Source organism: Mobula birostris, chromosome 5, assembly GCF_030028105.1.
Source record: "Mobula birostris isolate sMobBir1 chromosome 5, sMobBir1.hap1, whole genome shotgun sequence".
NCBI classification, from domain to species: Eukaryota; Metazoa; Chordata; class Chondrichthyes; order Myliobatiformes; family Myliobatidae; genus Mobula; species Mobula birostris.
Window position 1 is genome coordinate 54,337,423 of NC_092374.1, and position 14,164 is coordinate 54,351,586.

General features: G+C 41.4%; 1 protein-coding gene across 9 annotated transcripts in view; it reads right to left on the minus strand.

Annotated features, from left to right (window-relative positions):
• LOC140197688 (multiple PDZ domain protein) overlaps positions 1-13,833 on the minus strand; it is a 224,302-nt gene extending 210,469 nt beyond the window's left edge. For 8 of the 9 annotated variants that reach the window (XM_072258019.1, XM_072258016.1, XM_072258015.1 and 5 more), the window contains exon 1: positions 13,789-13,833. The gene's annotated coding sequence lies outside the window, so the exon portion shown is untranslated. Of the gene's footprint in view, positions 1-7,511; positions 7,562-13,788 lie in introns of all 9 variants that reach the window. The other variant, XM_072258013.1, reaches the window with a different exon arrangement.
• Positions 13,834-14,164: the final 331 nt, after the last annotated feature.

Below are 14,164 nucleotides of genomic sequence, written 5' to 3' on the forward strand. Positions count from 1 at the left end.
TGAAACTGGTCATTTACCCCTAGACAACGATAGAGTTTGATTGATCCTGTTATCTTAATTCTGTGTACATATATGTTTATCATTGCTGAACTGTTGCATTCATTATCCTTTTGATTAGAGTACTGTGTTGCTTGTTTCTTTAATAAAACCTTCTTAGTTCTAGTAATCCAGACTCCAACTGAGTGATCCATTTCTGCTGGTTTGGCAACCCAGTTACAGGGTACGTAACAATTCCAAAATTTCAGCAGTCAGATTAGGGTACTGTTGGTACCACAAAGGGAGTGAGCAAATGTACAGCATGTCAGTATTGGAAAATGATTTTGGGTCTGAAAGAGATGAGAAATGTGCAAAAGATTGATCACTGTTTTCCAGAAAATAATGTCGATCAGTTTGCAACAGTTAATAACTGAGTGGGACAACAAAAACAAATAGATGTTTCAGTTTATAAAAGTCTAATTTGACTATACAAAGCAGAAGAAAAACACTGGGAAGATTAAATCTATAATGAAATAGGAAAAATGAGCATTAAGTGCAAATGGGCATAAGCAGACATGCAGCTCAGATATGTAGTGCTGCAGAGGGATAAGTAGACTGATATCAGGAACCGAGTTCAAAGTTAAATAGGATGTCACACTTACCAGTGAGGTGCTCACATATGACATGGTACCACAATGACATGAGCCATTTATGTACCTCTAAGCCATAATGAACTATGAATTATGTACACCTTGCCCACGGTCACCCTGCATAGCCCCAAATTAGGGTCATGTGAAGACACGGAAGCAGGTGGCGGATGGGCGCATGAGCAGCTGGTGCATATCACAAGTTCTGGTTATGCAACCACTAACACCAGGCAATCTCTGGAGAGTATTGATAATGGTTGAGGTCACCTGTCTTGTAAAGACACTGTCCAGAAAGCAATGGCAAACCATTCACCAAGGGCAATCATGGTCACGGAAAGACCATGATTGCCCACGTCAGACAACATGGCACATAAAGAATGAACGATATGGACATCCACAACATAATAAATTTTAAATTATACCATTCAGGCCTAAAGACTTCATCACTGTGGAGGATTTTTTACTCTTGTGGGATAATGTCTTTACTGACAAGAGGGGCCACTCTGCTTGGCAGATGACAGCTGTGGCTGTAAAACCATGTCAAATGTTGAGGCCTCCATCATGATGGTTTTAGGAGTTAACTCTGGGACTACAGGAAATGGTTCTGAAAGCTCTGGACACCTTCCTCTGTAACAATTGACTCTGTTCTCATCTGATCGATGTGTCATCTCCAGATGATATCAGATACAATCTCCACTGTGTAGGCGAGTGATCCAGTTCTGTCCTTATTCTTTCCAAGCATCCACTTTTGTTCCTCTCTGTAGTCACTCACCAGGACTGCTGGTCCAAGAGTGAAACCTCAAAATGGCTTGTTTGAAGAGCCCTCAATTTGTCTCAGTGGTTTGTCCTACACACTTCTTCTGAAATTGGGTTTGAGGAGATCCAAGCACGAGTGCAAGGGATAACCCAGGAACAACATAGCTGGTGAATTGCTGGTTGTGCAGTGTGCTGCATTCGGATGTGCAAAGAAAAAATTGGCGAGTTTCTTATTCAGTGCAGTGTGTTCTGCTGACATTGCTCACAATGTGTTCTTTAGACTCTAGACAAACCTTTCCACCAAGCCATCTGTAGCTGGATGGTATGGTGCAGATGCAGTATGTCTTATGCCATTCATTTTCAGGAATGATTGAAACTGCTCCACAACAACCTGTGCTCCATTGTCATTGACTAAGCGTTCTGGAAGACGTCTTGGTGGGGGAGCATTTTGGTAAGAGTGACCACAACTCCCTTAGCTTCAGCATAGATATGGAAAAAGGAGAAAAACAGACAAAATGGGAAAGTGCTTAACTGGGGAAGGGCTAACTATGAAGAGATGAGGCAGGAACTAGCGAGAGTAAATTGGAAACAGATGTTCAAGGGTGAAAGCACAGAAGTCATGTGGAGGAAGTTCAGGGACCACTTGTGTTGGGTTCAGGATAGGTTTGTCCCACTGAGATAAGGAAAAAAATGGTAGGAAAAGGGAACCATGGTTAACGAAACATGTGAGGCAACTCGTTAAGAGGAAGAAGGAAGCATATGTTAGATATAAGAAGCAGGAAGCAGGAGGGGCTCATGAGAAATATAGGGTAGCCAGGAAGGAGCTTAAGACAAGACTTAGGAGAGCTTGAAGAGGGCATGAGAAGGCCTTGGCATGTGGGATTAAGGAGAACCCCAAGGCGTTCTATGCGTATGTGAAGAACAGAAGGATGACAAGAATGAAGGTGGGGCCGCTAAAAGATAAAGAAGGCAACAAGTGCCTGGAGGCAGAGGAGGTTGGGGAGGTCCTAAATGAATACTTTGCTTCAGTATTCACAAGTGAAAAGGACCTTGATCAGGGTGAGGTCGAAATAGAACAGGCCTGTGTGCTGGACAATGTGGAGATTAAGGAAGAAGTAGTATTGGATCTTCTTTTTCTTAATTAATTTTTTATGCATTTCTACAGTGAAACTACAGGAAAAAAAACGGATCCTCTTAAAAACATCAAGATTGATAAGTCCCCAGGGTCAGATGTGATATACCCCAGGTTGCTGTGGGAAGTGAGAGAAGAGATCGCTGGAGCAGTAGCTATGATCTTTGAATCCTCTTTGGCTGCAGGGGAGGTGCCGGAGGATTGGGGAATGGCAAATTCAATTCCCTTGTTTAAAAAAGGTAACAGGGAGAATCCTGGGAACTACAGACCGGTGAGTCTTACATCGGTGGTCTGCAAACTATTGGAAAGGATTCTTAAGAATAGAACCTACGAGCACTTGGAGAAGTACAGTCTACTCAAGGATAGTCAACATGGCTTTGTGAAGGGAAGGTCGTGTCTCACGAGCCTAATTGAGTTTTTTGAAGAGGTAACAAAAGAAATTGATGAGAGTAGAGCAGTAGATGTGGTCTACATGGATTTTAGCAAGGCACTTGACAAGGTCCCCAATGACGGACTTATCTAGAAAGTCATGAGGCATGGGATCAGTAGAACCTTGGCTGTTCGGATAAAAAATTGGCTTAAAGGAAGAAAGCAGAGGGCAGTAGTGGAAGGAAAGTATTCTGCCTGGAGGTTGGTGACTAGTGGAGTGCCGCAAGGACCTGTCCTGGGACCCCTGCTCTTTGTGATTTTTATAAATGACCTGGATGAAGAGGCGGAAGGATAGGTGAGTAAGTTTGCGGATGACACGAAGATTGGAGGAGTTGTGGATGGAGCTGTAGGTTGTTGAAGGTTACAAGAGGCTATAGACAGGATGCAGAGTTGGACAGAAAAGTGGCAGATGGAGTTCAATCCGGATAAGTGTGAGGTGATGCATTTTGGAAGGACAAACCAGAAGGCTGAGTATAGGGTCAATGGTCGGTTACTTAAGAGTGTGGATGAACAGAGGGACCCTGGGGTTCAAATCCATACATCCCTCATGGTCGCTACACAGGTTGATAGGATAGTTAAGACCTATGGGATGCTAGGCTTCATTAATAGGGGGATTGAGTTCAAGAGTAGGGAGGTCATGCTGCAACTCTACAAATCTCTGGTGAGGCCACACTTGGAGTATTGTGTTCAGTTCTGGTCACCTCATTATAGGAAGGATGTGGAAGCTAAGGAGAGGGTGCAGAGGAGATTTACCAGGATGTTGCCTGGATTGGAAAACAAGTCCTATGAGGCAAGGTTAACAGAGCTGGGACTTTTCTCTTTGGAGCGTAGAAGGATGAGAGGGGACTTGATAGAGGTCTACAAGATTATGACAGGCATAGATAGGGTGGATAGCCAGTACCTGTTTCCCAGGGCACGAATAGTAAACTCGAGAGGGCATATGTACAAAGTGAAGAGAAGGAAATTTAGGGGAGACATCAGGGGTAAGTTGTTTTTTTTTCACAGAGCGTTGTGGCTGCCTGTAATGACTTGCCAGGGACGGTAGTGGAGGCTAAAACATTATGCGTATTTAAGAGCCTCTTGGACAGGCATATGGATGAAAGAAAAGTAGAGGGTTACGGGGTAGTATGGGTTTAGTATATTTTTTTTAAGAAATATATGGGTCAGCACAACATCGAAGACTGAAGGGCCTATACTGTGCTGCAGTATTCTAGTGTCTAGTGTCTAGAGAAGAGGCTCGTCATCTCAACAACAGCATACAAGGCTGTTTAGAAGTGTACTGAGAACATCTCTGACCGCTTTGTAAGGGTATCCACCACTGCCAAAAAATTTGCGCCCACAAACGAGCAGCAAAATCCACATGAAAACTCTGCCAGGACAATGCAGGCCATTCCTAGTGATGGAGAGGCGCTGATCTTGGCATCCTGAACAGTGCATGGCAAGCTGCTGAATCTGCTGATCTATGCTAAGCCACCAATGCTTTGAGCCAATATTTTCATTTTGACCATGGCTAGATGACCAGCATGTAGCTCTCCAACACTTTAGCCCTCAGCTTGGATAGTACAACAGATCTCAATCCCCACATAAGGCAATCCCTGTCAAGGGCAAATTCATGCCGGTGGTGGTAAAAATGAGGAAAACAGAATTTCTGCAGCACATTCCAGCCATTTTGGGTTTCCTGAGACCATCGGGGGTCTGCTTTGGTTTTCCCTTGGATCACTTCTGCCTTAATAGAGAGACTCACGATTTGCATTAGGAAGAATATGTCAAGAGGAGTGAACCCTTGTGCAAATTTTTTTAGGTATTTACTTTTCCAAGGGTAAATGGGACAATCCATCAGCATTTCCATGGTGAGTCATCTTGAATTTGATCTTGTAATTGTGTCTTCAAAAGAAACAGAACCCATCTCCACATTCATTCTTTTGCTGTTGGTGGAACACCCTTCTATGGATTGAAAATAATCAACAATAGCTGATATTCAGTAATGACGGTAAACTTTCTCCTATACACGTGCTGGTAGAAACATTTTACACCCCAAATCCGACTCAAAGTCTGTCAACCTGTGCAAAATTTTTCTTTGCAGCTGTAAGGGAACATGATGCAAAGGCTATGGGGCGTTCACTTCCATCACTCATAACATGTGACATAAGTGCACCTGTACCAAAAGGCGAGGTGTCACAGGCAAGCTTCACTGGACATTGTGGATCATAATGTGTGAATAGAGCGTCTGACATCACGACTTCCTCGGCATTTGGAAAGCCACCTCACACTACTTTGTCCACTGCCATTCTTCCCAATCTATAGTAATGAGTTCAAGCCATGGAGCATAGTAGCCACGTTTGGCAGGAACCTGTTACAGTAACTGACAAATCCTAAAAAGGACCACAACTATCACCTGCTGTCTGACCTTGGGGCATCCACCACTGCTTGAATTTTCTCAGCAAACTTGTGTAATCCTTGTGCGTTAATGGTATGACCACAGTAAGTAATGCTTGGCTTAAAGAATTTACACTCATCGCATTGTGCTCTGAGCCCATAATCTTCCAATCTTCTAAAGACAGTCTTGATATTTTGGCAATGTCCTTTGTCACCAATAACAATGATGTTATCCAGGTAGCATTGAGTACCTGGGCAGCCTTGCAGCACCTGGTCCATAGCTTGCTGCCAGAGTGCAGGTACAGATGCTACTCCAAAAATAAGCCTATTATTGTGATAAAACACTTTGTGGGTGTTCATGATGAGTAATACTTTGGACTCTTCCATTTCTATCCGTAAGCAGGCCTCAGCTTCAGCTGAGTCCACTTTGCTGAAGTGTTTTCCTCCAGAAAGTTTTGCAAAGATATCTTCTATCCTGAGAAAAGTACACTGATCTACTTTTAGTGCTGTGTTAATGATGACCTAATAGTCACCACAGATCCTAACAGACCCACTCTTCTTGGCTACTGGGACCACTGGCATTGTCCATGGGCTCCACTCAACCCTGGAAAAAACTTCTTCAGCCTCCATGCAATCTCGCTCACTGTACTTTATCATGGAGAGTAAAAGGAACCAGCTAGGATTTGTAAAACTTGGATGTGTCCTTTTCATTTAACACTATTTTACACTTGAATTGTTTGAGTTTTCCACTGCCATCCTCGAACACTGTTGTGGCATCATCGAGTACTTTTCTTAATTCACTTTCAGTTAACCCTATTGCAGGGGATGTGGCATGCAAACTAGATGGATCACCAATCAAGCTGCATTTGTCTCAGCCACTCACAACCTTACAATGCTAGCCCTCATTTTTACCACATACAAGCCCAATGTGGCTTGCTCATCGTTGTACTTCACTGTTATGAATGTCATTCCCATAGAGGTTATCTTTTCTCCAGAATAAGTTCTTAGTTGGATACCTGCAGGCTTCAGCTCAGTATCTATGAAATGCCATTCAAACATACTGTAGAATGATTGAAACAGTGTTTAATTCTATTTTAATTAATTTGACTTTCTCTTCTGGTGTAAGCCATATTGCTGGTCCTTTGTCAGTTTTTACATTGTAATTCAAGGCTACTTGGTCCTGTGTCACATCAATATCAGATTTTCAATCAATAGCATACAAATTAGTGCTCTTTTTGAAACTGCATCTTGACTCTTTCTCTTCCCTGTGCAATCCATTTATTTCTGTCTACCTGACATGCTCTTTGTATGTGTCCTACTTCATTGCATTTTCTACAAGTTTCACCTTTAAAGCTGCATTGGTCTGGTGTATATGAGCTCTTACCACAATGGTAACACAATTAGTTCAGTTGGGCAAGCTTGTGTTTAGATTTTGCAATTTTGTTCACATTCACTTTCCTTCTTGACCGCAACTCAATTGCATCTCTAGCTGCTACTTCCATTGATACAGTGCTTTCAACTGCTCTTTTAAATGTGATGTAATGCTGCAGTTTGGAGCTATTTTTGAATGCTTTCTGGTCCAATTCTACAAACTAAATGATCTCTCAGTGTATTATTAAGCCCATCACTGAAATGACAGTGCAACCTAAAGCAAAACAACAATGGTTTTGGTTCTGAATGCTCTTGCACTACAGTCACAATATCAACAAAGCTCATTTCAGCTGGTTTAGTTTGAGCAGTTAAACTTCTAAGCAAACTGTATGCTTTTCTACCCATTGCTTCAGCAACACTGGCATTCATTTTTCATTTGCTTCAAAATACTGCTCAATTTGTTCGGCATATATCATCCAAATATCTGTTATGCAATCAAAACCATCTATCTTTCCAATACAGCCAGACATTTCTGCTTTTCCTTTTTTTTATTATCACCTTGTGCTCACTGTTTATGAACCCATGGTCATAAACGTTGTTTGACCATTTTCTGCCTTTTTTAAAAAATCTCAAACGTCTCTCTCCCCTTCTGAAGAAAAATGTGCTGCTCTCTAACAGGTAGCTAGTTATCTCAGGTTTGTTTTAAAACCTCCTCATCACCGCTTTTGTAACTCCAGAAACTAATTTAAAAAAAACACAGGAACCAGAATACTAATCTACTCAGGTTTTTTTTTCCAAGCTTTGTTTTTCAGTGAGACACTCACCTGGTGGCGTAACAACATATACTTCTTTCAAATAACCCAAAGTGAATTATCTAAACAAACAAAAGATACTAATCAAGCAATGTATTTTCAGTATTTCTCAAATATTACTGAAATATTAAATACACTACTATTATGGTTGTAGTTAACCAGGAATATTTGATAATTATGGCAAGAGTTACAGAATGGTAAATCAGAGGTAGCCCGCAGATCACAATGAGAGTATTGTGTGCAGCTAAGAGCACCTCACTGTAAGAGGGAAATTCAGTCAACAAACAGGAAACAATGAAAATTCATCAGCTGACTAGTAATAGGGAATGCAAAAGAGCAGTATTTATCCATTTCAAACACATTGAATTCAATCACATTAAGATGTTCACTAGCTTATTAACATCTTAAAAGTGGAAGAATAATTAAATCTGGTTCATAACTCGTTTTAAAATCTAATAAAATTCAACCTTCTATTGATTAAAATTCTCCAGAAATTCAAAGTCTTGCAAGCATGTGCTTACCTATTTATCCAAAAGTACATTTGTATATACCTGTCTGATTTGTTTTATTTTATTCAGCTACATCACAGCAACTATCAGCAGTCTTGTCTGCAATCAACATCATAACTCCCTGCAGAACTCATTAAATTATTAGTCATGAAAATAATTCTACCTTTAATTCATCGCTGCCCATACACCCAATACCATCCAGTAAATCATACTGATATAAGGCCACAAGGTATAGGAGCAGAATTAAACCATTTGGCCCATCGAGTCTGCTCTGCCATTTCATCATGTTGATCCAATTTTCCTCTCAGCCCCAATTTCCTGCTCTCCCCCCCCCCCACCATCCCTTCATGCCCTGGCCAATCAAGAATCTATCAACCTCTGCCTTAAATATACATAAAGACTTAGCCTCCACTGCTGCCTGTGGCAAAGAATTCCACAGATTCACCACCCTCTGGCTAAAGAAATTCCTCATCTCTGTTCAAAAAGGATACCTCTCTATTCTGAGGCTGTAACCTCTGGTCTTAGACTCTCCCACCAAAGGAAACATCCTGTCTACATCCACTCCATCAAGGACTTTTACCATTCAATAGGTTTCAATAAGGTTACCCTCATTCTTCTGAATTCGAGTGAACACAGACCCACAGCCATCAGACGCTCTTCAACAGACATGCATTTCAATCCTGGAATCATTTTCATGAACCTTCTTTGAATTTTCTCCAGTTTCAGCACATCCTTTCTAAGATAAGGGGTCCAAACCTGCTCACAATACTCCAAGTGAGGCCTTTATCAGTGCTTTACAAGGTTTCAACATTAAATCCTTGCTTTTATATTCTAGTCCTCTTGAAATGAATACTAACATTGCATTTGCCTTCCTCACCAGACTCAACCTGCAAATTAACCTTTAGGGAATCCTGCACAAGGACTCCCAAGTCCCTTTGAGTTTCAGTTTTTTGTACTTTCTCTCCACTTAGAAGATAGTTAACCCATTCATTTCTTCTACCAAAGTGCATGACCATAGACTTCCTGACACTATATTCCATCTGCCATTTCTTTGCCCATTCTCCTAATCTGTCTAAATTCTTTGGCAGCCTCTCTACTTCCTCAAAACTACCTGCCCCTCCACCTATCTTCATATCGTCTGCAAACTTTGCAACAAAGCCATCAATTCCATCATCCAAATCACTGACATATAACATAAAAAGAATCGGTTCCAACACTGGAATACCACTAGTCACTGTCAACCAGTCAAAAATGGCTCCCTTTGTTCCCACTCTTTGCCTCCTGACAATCAGCCATTGCTTTATCCATACTAGAATCTTGCCTGTAAAACCATGGGCTCATGGCTTGTTAAGCAGCCTCATGTGAGGCACCTTGTCAAAAGCCTTCTGAAAATCTAAGTATGCAACGTCAACTGGTTCTGCTTTGTGTATCCTGCTTGTTATTTCTTCAAAGAGCTCCAACAGATATCAGGCAAGATTTTCCCTTGAGAAAACCACGCTGACTATGCCCTATTTCATCATGTGCTTCCAAGTACCCTGAGACCTCATCCTTCATAAACGATTCCAAGATCATCTTCCCAACCACTGAGGTCAGACTAACTGGCCTGTAGTTTCCTTTCTTCTGTCTCCTCCCTTCTTGAAGAGGAGAGTGGCATTTGCAATTTTCCAAGCTTCTGAAACCATTCCAGAATCTAGTGATTCTAGAAAGATCATTACTAATGTCTCCATGATCTCTTCAGCCACCTCGTTCAGAACGCTGGGGCATACACCATCTGGTCCAGGTGACTTATCTACCTTCAGACCTTTGAGTTTCCCGAGAATTTTCTCACTAGTAATGGTAACTTCACATACTTCATGTCCCCGCCACCTGGAACTTCCACCATACTGTGACTATCTTCCACAGTGAACAGTGATGCAAAATACTTACACAGTTCATCTGCTATTTCATTGTCCCCCATTACTACCTCGCCAATATCATTTTTCAGTGATCCAATATCCACTCTCGCCTGTTTTACACTTCTATGAATCTGAAAAAAATTTTGGAATCCTCTAATATTACTGGCTAGCTTACTTTCGTACTCTATCTTTCCCTTCATAATGACTTTTTTTAGTTGCCCTGTTGCTTTTTAAAAGCTTCCCAATCCTCTAACTTCTTACTAATCTTTGCTGTATTATATGCTTTCTCTTTGACTTTTCTTATTAGCCATGGTTACGTCATTTTTCCTTTAGAATACTTCTTTCTCTTTGGGATGAATATATCCTGTGCCTTCTGAATTGCTTCCAAAAATTCTAGCCATTGCTGCTCTGCCATCATCTTTGCCAGTGTTGCTTTCCAATCAATTCTAGCCTACTCTTCTTGCATGCCTCTTTACTCCACTGTAATACTGATACATCTGACTTTAGCTTCTCCATCTCAAATTTCAGGGTGAATTCCAACATATTGCAATCACCTTCCTCTCAGGGTTCTTTTACCTTAAGCTCTCTAATCAATTCTGGTTAATTGCACAACACCCAATCCGGAATAGCTGATCCTCTAGCGGGCTCAACCATGAGCAGCTCAAAAAAGTCATCTTGTAGGCACTCTTGAAATTCCACCTCCTGGAAGCTAGCACCAACCTGATTTTCCCAATCTACCTGCATATTGAAATTCTCCATGACTATTGTAATATTGCCCTTTTGGCATGCATTTTCTGTCTCCCATTGTAATTTGTAGGCCACATCCTTACTACTGCTTGGGTGTTTGTATACAACTTCCATTTGGGTCTTTTTACCCTTGCAGTTTAGCTCTATCCACAACGAATGAACACCTTCCGACCTATGTTACCTCTTTCTAATTATTTGATTTCATTTTTCTTTTACCAACAGAGAAATGCCACCCCCTCTGCCTTCCTTCCTATCCTTTCGATATAATGTGTATCCACAGACATTAAGCTCCCAGCTATAATCTTTCAGTCATGACTCTGCGATGTCTGCATCATACCTGCCAATCTGCAACTGTAATGTAAGTTCATCTACCTTATTCCACATACTGCATGCATTCAGATACAACACCTTTGCAATATTGTTGCACCATGCTCAACCTTTTGATTCCTAACTTTGAGGTCTTACCAACATCTGCCTCCACAACCTCTCCACTAACTGTTCTGGCACTCTGGTTCCCCTGCAGCTCTAGTTTAAACTCCAACAAGCAGCATTAACAAACCTTCCTGCTCAGACCCCCCCCCCCCCCCCCAGTTCAGGTGCAAACGTCCCTTCTGTACAGGTCCCATCTTCCCATCTTCCCTGGAAGAGAAACTAATGATCCAAACATCTTATGCCCTCTTTCCTTCACCAGCTCCTTAGCCACGTATTAAACTGTATAACCTTCCTAGTTCTAGCCTCACTAGCACGTGGCATGGGTAGCAATCCTGAGATCACAACCCGGGAAGTCCTGCCCTTTAACTTAGTATCTAACTCCCTGAACTATATTTAGTTCACAGAGCTGAGCATCTTTCAGTTTAATTCTGGCTGCACCTCTCGCTACAACTCAATTACAATGGTTTCTAAGTGCCTTGCAGTTGTATAAAATGTGTGTTATACCAGCTTCTTTTATTTCAAACAGAATGCCATGCTAATTTTAGAAAGCTGCTTAAAATAAAGAGTTGTTAAATTAGTACAGATAGAAGCAATGCCCTAGTCTAAACAATACATTGTATATGCTACATTAGACCATTAGTATATTTATTTCTGCCTCCGAATAACATTTCATTAAATTCAAAGGGATAAGTTTAGGGTGCTGAACACAGTCTGTTGTTATTGCTATCACAGCGTTTTCTGTGCTGCAGATAGGGGGTGAATTTCTTGTTCCAGTTGATCTTGTTGTGATTTAAAGATTTGGAGTAACAGAATATCAATAGTGATAAATACAATAAAAAGAAAGCTTTTTATACAATTCTTTTTACTGTTGTTAGATGAATCACAGGTGACAATGAGTGAGTTTACCAATCATTAACACAAGAGATTATAAAGATGCTGTTGATCTTGAGCAATATGCACAAAATGCAAGAGGAACTCAGCAAATCAGGCAGCTTCTATGGAGGGGAATAAACCCAGGCCCGGCAGATTGATGCTATCATAAGGAAAATGCACTAGTTGTCACCTTTTTTAAGATTAAGGGAGATTCAGTTTATCATTGAACACTGACTTCTACAGATGTACTGCTGAAAGTATCCTGACTCCTTGCATCATGGTCTGGTATGGTAATTCGAATGCTTGGGAATTTAAGAAGCTGCAGAAGGCAGTGAACATACATCATGGGCACACCCCTCCCACTGCTGGTGGTATCCACAGGAAGCACTGCATCAAGAAAGTATCATCTATCATTGAAGATCCCACCATCTGAACTATGCCATCTTTTCAGTTACCCATTGGGCAGGAAATACAGAACCCTGATATCCTACACCACTTGAACAGCTACTTCCTGCAACTGTAACCATTCAATTCTTGAACCAACCACCAAAACCCTACTTTAGCAACACTACAGTTTAGCAATGCTAGATCACCTTGCATTAAAAAGGACTTGTATATGTTAATTGTGTTTTCTTGTAAAAATTGTACACAATTTAAAATTAATTTATAATTTTCTTATGAATGCGTATATACTTTGAGCCTGGGATGCTGTAAATTTTTCATTGCACTTCTGCATACATATACTTATGTGTATGATGATAAACTTGATTTTAACCAAGTGCAAAGCAGTCAATAACAGTCATGAATCAGAGTCTGTCATGAGATACAAAGATAAATAAAAGTAAATATTACTGACATCACTGCTTCTCAGCAAACAAATTACAGCAAGAGTGACAGGCAACACATTAAGGATAACTTTCTTATAATTAAATTGTTTTTCACTATTGAAATTAGCCTGGTGCTAATTTCCATCCTGCTGTGGATTACCAGGGACCCTTGAGGGATTCTAACTAAAATTGCTTTTAAAAAAATGACAAGCTTTGTGACCCAGAGCAGTAAACTTTTGAGGAAAACAAAGAACATCTTAAATAGCAAAAGAGCCAACTTTTCTATTGTACATTATCAACATTTCCATGCATATTGGGTGCCCAAGTTAGGAAATCAAATAGTTCCTCATGAAAACAATTACATGTATTTCAAAATATGCATTCCCTACTTTAAAGTAACGCAAATACAAAGGAGAAAGAATAAAGTTCTTATCGACAGTGGCAACTCTGGATAATTTATCACACGATTTGCAATAGGATCATAAAAGATCCGTTGTCGCATTTAACAAAAGTATCGCAATTCAAAAATCACTTCGCATAACTCCAAAGTCAACTTGTTTTGAAAGCCAAGTTATCTCCTCCTTTCTGCTTAAGAAGCTCGGAATTTCCTAAGGTTAACACTTTGAATACGCAGTAACGCATTAGAGGCATTCAACTATTTTAACGTAACAAATAGGATGGAATGTTATTTTTCCTCATAAGGTTTCTGCGTGGAGCAATAGGCCATGGCTTTCAGGAAAGCAGAGCCAGGCATCCATAGGGTCAACCCCCGCAGGAGGGTTGGGCGATGCGCTGAATAAGGGAGAGGAGATTTGGTGCATCCCCGCAGCTGGGAAACAAGGCGGCACGGCCACCATCCTGCAAATGGTTGAGCAAAGGGAGGAGACGCGGCCCCCTCTTTCAGCCCTGCCCCGCGCTGCCGCATCACTCCCGTGAGCTCAACTTGGCCCGACGAACGCTTGCTGGTGACAGTGTTTTACCAAGCGTGTTACATGGTACAGATTACCCGACATCGGACGCCATCCACACCGCATCCCCGCTCCGCCGTTCCGCTAGCGATGCGCTTGCGCAGCTCGGACGCCGGCACGAGTATGCGCACTGGACAGCGTCCAGATGTTTCGGCCGGGATGCAAGGACCGTTAGGTGGGGAGAGGGTGGTGGAGGAGGGAATACTGGGTGAGAGAGAAGGAAGAAAGGGAAATGAAATAGAAAACTGAGTAAAAGGAGGGAGGGGTTTTGGAAGAAGGGGAGTACACAATGAAAGTATAGATTGATGTCACACCGTCCGCTGTATTGACAGTAGTCTTTAGAATAAAAGCCAGTGTGGGGCAAAAAACAAGGTGTCATCATACATTTATGAAACGGAAATCATATTTCACTCA